The sequence below is a fragment of the Mizuhopecten yessoensis genome, unplaced genomic scaffold, assembly GCF_002113885.1.
Source record: "Mizuhopecten yessoensis strain PY_sf001 unplaced genomic scaffold, ASM211388v2 scaffold9721, whole genome shotgun sequence".
Classification (NCBI taxonomy): domain Eukaryota; kingdom Metazoa; phylum Mollusca; class Bivalvia; order Pectinida; family Pectinidae; genus Mizuhopecten; species Mizuhopecten yessoensis.
In genome coordinates this window covers 27558-35433 of record NW_018408189.1, presented here as the reverse complement: position 1 = coordinate 35433, position 7876 = coordinate 27558, and the positions used below count along the sequence as shown (strand labels likewise).

The 7876-nt window shown below is 35.9% G+C and overlaps 1 long non-coding RNA gene across 1 annotated transcript in view; it reads left to right on the top strand.

Annotated features, from left to right (window-relative positions):
* The window catches only part of LOC110458720, an 18100-nt gene extending 11064 nt beyond the window's left edge, over positions 1-7036 (top strand). The window contains exon 3 of the long non-coding RNA XR_002463820.1: positions 6937-7036. This is a non-coding gene — a long non-coding RNA (uncharacterized LOC110458720). The remainder of the gene's footprint in view (positions 1-6936) is intronic.
* Positions 7037-7876: the final 840 nt, after the last annotated feature.

Sequence of the window (7876 nt, the reverse complement as noted above, 5' to 3'; positions counted from 1 at the left end):
ATTGTTTTAATGATTATATTTGTAGATTGATTCAAAGCTTTATTTCATTGACCGATTCGTTAATCATTATTGAATTAATCGTTCAATCGGCAATTAATGTAATTGATTAATTCAAATTTTCATTCGTTATTTCATAATTTAGGTATTTATCAATTTAATTTAAACGTCTGTTAGTAAAACCCCGAATGTTTTGATGTTGTGACACACTTGTACTCTGTACTCTCTATACACATTACACTGACACACGTTCCAAGTATGTGATTCTGACCGATTTATTACGCAAACAGTCATTTCTCGGTATCATGCCACACACACAATAGATGCAGATTCTTAAAACCCGTACAACGTGTTTTGTTTACCATAGCAACCGTCGACATCACCATATCTCGATGACATCACCAACGGAAATAACCGGGAAATGCTGCTCTGCGGCCAACGCCCATACGTAGTGCGGACGTACACAAACTGCGCACTGTATAAAATTTTAATTGAAACATGAATAGTTATTACCTTGTCATAAACGCATGATTGTCTGGTCGTGAATAGTATCAACTTGTTCTGGATGCATAAATGCATGATCACACATGTTAATAACTTTTTATCTGACTTCACAGCTTGATCGAGTCTTGTACATAACTTGTCAACCCGCCCGGCCTTGAGAGTCCAACCTCTATATCCCTTATCTTATCTTAATATCCCTGTAAAGTCAAACTTCTTATTGGAGGTTTCTAGAACTTAAACCGGAACATCGGTGATACGGGTGTTAACAGCGCCAGAAATCATACTAAAATTCACTTTAAAGACAGATACAATATACAAATATCTCTTCAAGTATCATATATGTATACGTACATAGCAACAGTAAATATGTTATGACGGGTTTATTTGCAATATGATACAGTTCTCGGTTTCAATTTCATCGGGATTTACCAGCAGATTATGATGAGACATCAATACACCCGCTTTTATTATCCGTCTTCATATATTATACACGACCTGGGAGACCGCCCATATCAAATAACATATTAGTCACGTAGGTCATCGATTGCAGCTCGTGCAGATTGTGTTAATATTCTAGATTATCAACCATATATGGATGTTGAGAGATTAAATGATGATCGATTTATTATTACGTGAACCTCTTAAAATTCTGAAGTCATAAATTTCTAAATTAACAACTCGCCTACTTACTGCACGGTTCGTGGCAAAAAAATGTGAATAATATAGATTATAATAAAAAAAAAAGATTTGGTTCTGTGTGTCATAAATCGTTATTTGTTTATAACAGGATTATATAGACTGCTATGGTTGTTATGAAATACAAATCTAAATTTGATTATTTTTATTGTAACGGTCTGGAAGGCACCGTTCCTTAGATAATGTGTTGTTTGTTGTTTGTTGACAGATAACCTAGGCACTCGCATTAATATCTACAAAACACCTAAGGTGTAGGTTTCTTGACAACATAACACTGTATGAAACAGTGTCTATATTTAGTTATGTAATGGATGTTGTCTACTGGGTCGCGGGTTCGAAGCCCACGTGGGACAGTCGCTAGTCGGTGGTTTTTCCCCGGGTACTCCGTTTTTCCTTCACCGCCAAAACCTGGCACGTCTTTCAACGGCCATACCTGTTAACAGGACGTGAAATACAAACAAACCCATCCTGACAACAAAACAAGACTGCAATAAAATTGTCTTTATATAGCATGTCTTTGGTGTTGGTCATTGTTCGTGTTCTAGAGTGATATCATCTGCCCAGACCTTACCTAGCTACAGGTATACATTACAATATAAACGTACTTTAACGATATGATCAAAGCCTCCGAGACAAATGGCATTTTTATTATATAAGTTGTTATTGTAGAAGTCAGTAATATAACATTCCAGAAGTAAATGTAAATGTTCTGTATGTTCCTGAACATGACACTGTCAACGTAATAGATGAAACACTGTAGAATTATACAGCAAAGACCTTTAACGAAGTCGGTCAATTGAAATGTTATCGAACATAAATGTGGTTTGTATTTCTTAATATTAACAAGTCGACAATACAATAAAATTGTAAAATGATGCGGAAGCGAACCTTATCACAGGAGACCCGACTGCATGATTCTGAAACATAAATCCTATATAGTCAGCTCCCGACTGGCTAATCAATACCCGGTATTATGTATTATTGAGCAGATGTCTGTGTTTTGACTAGTATAAGGCGTAGCGGGAAGTGCACCATGCTACATTTCTATAATTGCTGTAGAACTGCATTTCAGGACGAGTCAGGCTTATGTGGCGGAGGAAAACTGGAGTACCCGGAGAGAAAAAAATACGACCAAGGAATTGCCCCTAGAGGACCCCGAACCCAATACAAAACCATTGTTAACTATTGCAAAAGACATGTTTTAATGCATTGTCGTTTTGTTGTCAAGAAACTTACTCGCAGTCAGCTCTCAATCGGGAACCGTCGGCATTTTCCGTAAACACGACGTTTACTGAGAGAGGAAGAGGCAAATGTACCGTCGTTGATGGTCAGAGAAACGGATGTGATAAATATGGATGATAAGATGAGGGAATAAAACGGAAAGAATACATAACTACAATAAACACTGTTTATTGGGGTAAGGGAAAGAGACAACGGAACCAAAATAATTGATAAGGAAGAGACACTTTGGGATGGAGGTAGTGGTGGTATATATGGGACAGAGAAAGGGTTTGGGAGGGAGGAAAAACTGGGTAAAATGGACGCTTGGAAAATGCCACTAGTTAGCCCACTAATCTAAACATCTGGATGATCAATAGCTGTTGTCAGACTACTTGTTGTAGCAGACATGTCACGACGATTAGGTCGCCAAAACATATATTTACAAATTCTTTGTCTTAAGTAGATAATAAAAGGCACGTACACGTTGAGTAAGGTCCAACTCCAACAGTCATTAAATATTTTATAACGTGACACCTAACTTGAGTTATGACTTTAAACCCAATGTCAAGTGATATCATCCTGTGTAACATAATGAATTAAGTGTTCTCTCTCTCTCTCTCTCTCTCTCGAAAAATAAAATTCTGGCGCGTCAATATTGTTTATTTCATAGGCTTCACATGTAAGATGTGCTTTGTACATGCAAACTGCAAGAATTTAGAATTGTATAAATATTTAACCGCCATTAAACAAGGGTTCTTAAAGAAACCAAAGAATGCCAATGTGTAAACTAAACTGTCATGCAAACTCACAATCGATGAACTAACGGAAATTTAGGAAAAAACCAAGAATAAGAACAGATGTTTGCAGGGTACACGTATTCTGATTCAACGAAGACACCCGCCAAGTAAATCCGGGTCAAACCCAGGCGATGTCTCGTATCAAATAAAGACAAGTGTCTCATAATCAAAGGATTTTTCAAAATTATTTAGATGAATAAACAAAATATGGAACTAGAGCAACTATCGAATAATGATATGCGCCATAGCGATATCACATCTTCGTCATTGAACCACATGGCGACAGCTGGGCACACATAGCAACATTCAAAATGGCGTCCTATGTTATGCTGAGAGCGGCGTCGTAGTTTAAGTGTTATTAGCTCATTATATATATATATTGACGTATATGTCGGTTTTGAAACTTATATTAGGGATGATAACAGAAATATAGCATATGTGAGAGAGAAATATATAATTAATGAGAGATATATATTATGTTAGAGAGGGAAATATATAATTAATGAGAGATATATATTATGTTTGAGAGGGAAATATATAATTAATGAGAGATATATATTATGTTTGAGAGGGAAATATAATTATGTGTTAAAGATAAATGTATTATTTATGTCATGCTTATATAATGTGTGAGAGAGAAATATATCATTTGCGAGACAAGCATATACTATATGTGAGAGTCAGGCATGTTTATATAATGTGTGAAAGAGAAATGTATTATGTGTGAGGGTTTCAATGTTGCCATGTTATTACATTCATTACAAATTAACGTGTTCATTTGGTGAAAAATGAGACACTTGTTTTTGTTAGAACTATTTGATGTTTGATGATAAAGGCTCATTTTCACTACATTTTGTGCAAGTCCAATGGAGTGATAAAGTTAGTTTTTTACTTAAAATTCGATAGACAACAAAAAATCCTCCATGAGGTTTAAATGTCCCCTTTCCCCTTGTTTAGAACATAGTACCTAGTAGATTAGTAATTTTAACAAGATCAGTTACCTTTAAAACACATTCATGACGATGTTTGATGTAAACAAATTACAAGTTGAAAAATACACATTGTCTGCGTTTAAATGTAATTAAAATCACCTATGGTAATGATATCGATTTTAGAATGGTATAAATAGCTTAATGGATTTTTGTGCTTGGCTCGTTAAACTAACCAGGTATTCTTTAAACGTTTAACTCCGAGATACTCCGATGTAACATGATCTGTCGAAAACTCTTATTTAGTCATGGGTTTACCCCAAGATCGCTTGTTCGTAACGCACGTGTAGTTAGACGGAATTCACAAACATTATTATCACAGGTTAAATCAGTTTATCGTGTGATCTAAAATAGAATGTATATTGTAAGTCAGATATTTTAAATCCAATGCACAATATGTAATACGAATGCACATAATATACATGTATTAGGACGGTAGTTTGCATAACTTGGTTCATGAATGATTTCAAAAACAGTGTCTCATTCATTATGTATTCAAAACATAACGACCGGGACGTATATTAATAACGCTTATATCAGCGTTGTCAATAGGGACCCAATACATTCAGGTAACTAAAACACTGACTTAACATTAGACGAGCTTGTTTTACTTTGCGTCTTCGAATGCAGATAAGATCTCACGACGCCGGTGTCGTTGTAATAGGTTCAGACAAAAGCGATTTGGAAGTACCACACACTCAAATATCACACCGTTCGACCGCTTACTGTAACAGAAGGCAAACGAAAATAAAGATAAAAGGGAATAAGTAGGGTAAAATCCGAAGTGTTTCCATGGTACATAAATTTGGCCTCTCTGATGTTATCATACATTAAAGAATCCAGCCTTTGCACATCCTAGTTTCGTAGGTTAATACTAGACATTTATTTTTGTTATAATCAAATCGAATGCTTTAGGGTGATGTTGTAGGATTTCTTTCTAAAAGTGTCAACGTATTAATTTTCATGGTCTGGGTCAGTTATGCAAAAATGGTAAGGTAGGGTCATTTGGATTTAGAATTTGGTTTACACAAATGATGCTATTTTATGCATAGGGATTTCGTTAATTATATGTAAGCGTACCCTTTGACGTGTATAACGCCTACCCTTTACCGTAGTTCACAGTATCCGTGGTCTCCAAAATAGAGCGGGCCTTGTCTAGTGTACAACATCGACCAGGCTCTATATCGGGTGTCAGACTTTAAACAGGGGGATTGTGATGTAAAATACCTTTTATCAGATTGCATTATATCACGAACGACCGATCTGGTTGCGTACTTCTGACATGCTTGTCCTCGTCCGTACCCGTAACAGTGATCGCGGAAGAAAGCATAACATGCTTTATTAGAGCTGTTTGTTCAGTATATCTCTGTAATTCTACGAGTCACAAATCTGTAAATATGTGTAAATCTACATTTGCAGAAGCTTACACATATTTAATAAACATATATGTGATGAAATTCGACACAGACTCGATTTTTTCTTTATGGTTGTAAGATAACAAAGCTTTCAACACAGAGTCTAGTTTGTTGTGCTTTGTTGTATCAATGCTAATTCCCCGCCAAAATCGTTCACCTGTAAGGAACTTCCTGGTTGGTATGACACGATCCATTCAGAAATAAAGGTTCACACATAACTACAGTGTATATGAATTACCTGTACAACCCGTCGGTGTGTCACCTAAATATAGTCGACTCGATCAAACTCTCTTACGCTCAAAATTAATAAAGTCTACCGAATTGTTTAATTACCTTGTTATATTGACATAAACTTCTAATCGCCCAGGTCTAATGGCTTAGTTGAAAGATATACACATTAAAAACACTTATCAACATTAAAAGGGGATATTTTTAATGAAATCATGGTATTTCAACCAGTAGAATGAAACTATCCTAAACAGTAAATTATCTGTCAAAGAGAATGCTTAGGATACATTGAAACTTAGAGCCTGTTCTACGTAACGTAATCTCATACGTTACTTAATATTTCATGGTCTAAAGGTGGTTTCCGTATTCCCCCAGCTTAATTCTCCGAAGTGTTCCAACACATTGATGGATAGTCTATATGGTTATAAACTCAAATTCAGGCTTTGCAAGGAATGCATAATGACACAGAAATGAATGAAAAATGAAACAAAGCAGTATTGATCCAAAAAATATAATTATGACGTGTTGCCAACGTCATAGATGAGCAAAATAGTTTTATATGATATCGGTTCGTTATGTGTAGACATACATAACAGTAGGAAGTATCCCCATGCACCAACACTGATGTTATAGCCACTTTCCTCGGTCTACTAACATGTACGACAAGGGAGGCGATTTTCTATTATCCGACCATGAGCTTTCGCCTTTTTGGTAGTAACATCCCTGCTTTCCCAACCTACATGTCGCAGTTGATTTTGTATTCTTATTCCCTTGCACTTTTTTTCGATGGTTTGCATGCAGATCTCACCTTTGTTTATATTAGAACACAGTTTGATCGATTTTGAATTCAAAATGCGGTTTTGGCGACATTTCGGGTTCGAAACAAAATCATCGAAGGACGTATGAAGATATACAAAGACAATCGCGGATAATCCCTATCATATTGATAGGGATAGAGGATGCAGGCTATCAAGGATGGGGGTTAAAACAAAGTACTCAGTGCGTATCTGATGCTTTAAAATACAAAAAAACCCACAACTTTAATGGACAAAAGCGGTGCTGCAAAAATGATTTAATTTTGTATTACAGGTTTATAGCGCCATTCGTCGACACAGTTAATGGGATATCTCACTCGTCTGTTCTTCTTACAACAGAGATGTCAGCAATCTCGAGAAACATCCTGCGAATAAAGGGGGGAAAATAAGAAACTCAGAATATAGTAATGGAGACAACGGAACCATTTTGTATGAATGGAAGTCCCATAAGTGATCTCTACATTAAATGCAAATTTTTCGATGAAAGGTAGAGCGTAGTATGCCATTTGAATTCCAGCTCCTTCAGGATCCCTGTCCCATTACCCTGTAGTTTTTCATATATACAGTAACCACCCCTTAACTTCCGTTTTGATATAATTGTAAAGCAAATGGGCCAAGACGCCTCCATCGACCAGGTAGCTCAACTGGTTAAATTGGTTAGAGCGATAGTTCAACAGTCTGTAGTTACAGGGTTCGAATCCGGGTCTACCCCTTTAGTGATTTGTTACAGTCAGAACATTGTTGTTGATTATATTTTGTTTATTTCATTTTTATTCTATCTCATAATAGTCTCGAAATGTGTGATTTTCTTTTCAGAAATGATTTATCAAAGCTATAGTCATGACGGGAAAAAAACATTATCCAACACTTGAGTTTTTATCACTGTTTTCCTATGACCTTAGCTAGGACTCAAACCTTGAAAACGCAATCCAAGACAATGTTTTTAGAATGATTATTATTACCCGAGCACGATTATATGGCTTAAACGATCTACATTCACTTTATAAGTTTATTGCCAAATTCGACCTTGACCTTGTTTGCTATTTACATAACCGCTACATGTTCAAACACCGCCAATAATCAATAGCAGAAATAACATGGTGAATCAGGCGATGATCCATTTTCTCTGTATGACCATGAAAATTAAAACTGCTTATGATTTTTATCAAATTGTAGAACAGTTTTAAATCGTAAATTTGAATTCCTACGTTTTC